The following is a 1559-nucleotide window of genomic DNA, read 5'->3' as shown; positions in this document are numbered from 1 at the left end:
AGTTTATTTATTTATTTATTTTACTTCAGCATATTACGGGGGTACAAATGTTTAGGTTATACACATTTTCTTTGCCCCGCCTGAGTCAGAGCTTCAAGCCTGTCCCTCTCCCAGAGGGTGCGAACTGCACCATTAGGACTGAATATACCCATCCCCCACCCCCTCCCACCTGCACGACACCTGGTAAATGTTACTACTCTGTGTGCACGTAAGTACTGATCGATTAATACGCAGTTCGATGGTGAGTACATGTGGTGCTTCTTTGACCATTCTTGTGATGTTTCACTTAATAGAATGGGCTCCAGCTCTATCCATTCTAAACATAGTTTCCCCATTTTTATTTTCTTACTCATATTTTTTATAGTTTCCTAGGAAGGTAAGTGTGACATTTTAATCTCTCTGCAGAAATGTTGATGCCTGGGCCGATGAATGCACACACCATCCCTTCCTCACTGTGTCCCAGGTATAAATCTGCTTAACTGTGGAAATGGTCCCCACACTCCTAGATTCTGAGGCTGTTTTGGTAATAACTGTGACCAGGGTCCTCTGATTCCCTCTGGCCTCTCTCCTCAAGACACCAGGTCAGATCCTTTGCACTCAGGTCAGGCAGGTCACCCCGGGACTAAACTCCATCGGTGACTCCCCATGGCTGTCTGCACAAACCCCACAGTCCTCACCCCCTCAGCCCCTTCCTGGTCTGGCCATAACTTCCCCACAGCCCCCCTGCAGCCCGACCCCTGGCTCTGGGGCTCCAGCCACACCCACTGCTCTGTCCTGGGACACCCTGAGCTCCTGAAGCTGCCATGACTGCAGCCAGCTCCTGCTCTGTCTGTGGGGAGACAGGCTCCAGCTGGAGGTCACGGTGGGAGCGACATTCTGAAATAGTCTTGGGTACATTATATGTGTCACACATAGTTCTGTAATATTTAATCATATATGTAGTGATATTATGTGTTGTCATCTGGATGGATTTCATCTTCTGTTCCACATTTCTTTTACTAGTGGGAATTGGATAGTAATGTTAGTATTTTTTAGTAGTTGTACAAATTTTTGTGTTTCCTTTTAACTATTCAGAGACTCTACGTGCATTGTGGGCAAAAGTGTGTGAGAGTCCATCAGAAGTGGCCTGTGTGCACTCCTGGTCCAGGAGAGCGTGTCACCTGCTCTGGAGCAGAGACAGAGAGGATCTGTCCGGGAGGACGGCTCAGAGGAGGGACAAGTGCTGGGGATGCTGGGTGTGACTAGGAGGCCTCTTAGGGGAAATGGGGTTCACAGAGGGGAACGTAGACTGTGGGGGACACTCAGCCCCCTCCAGAGCAAGGCTCAGAGAGGGGGTGGCAGACACTGGTGTCAGGGAGAGGGTGTGGGGTGGGGAGGGGCTGAAGCATCCAGTGGGGACAATGCCCAGGGCCGTGAGGCTGATTCTCCTGCATTTAAGGGGAGACGTTCACCCACAGCTGTGCCTGTCCTCAGTCACCCTGTTAGAGACTCAGCTCTAGGACAGGAATTTTAGGAGACCTTGAGGCTCAGACCTGGCAGGAAACATTCCTGGGTGGCTG

The sequence above is a fragment of the Propithecus coquereli genome, unplaced genomic scaffold (assembly GCF_000956105.1).
Source record: "Propithecus coquereli isolate 6110/MARCELLA unplaced genomic scaffold, Pcoq_1.0 Scaffold663, whole genome shotgun sequence".
In the NCBI taxonomy this organism is placed as follows: Eukaryota; Metazoa; Chordata; class Mammalia; order Primates; family Indriidae; genus Propithecus; species Propithecus coquereli.
Note: the sequence above shows the minus strand (reverse complement) of the source record.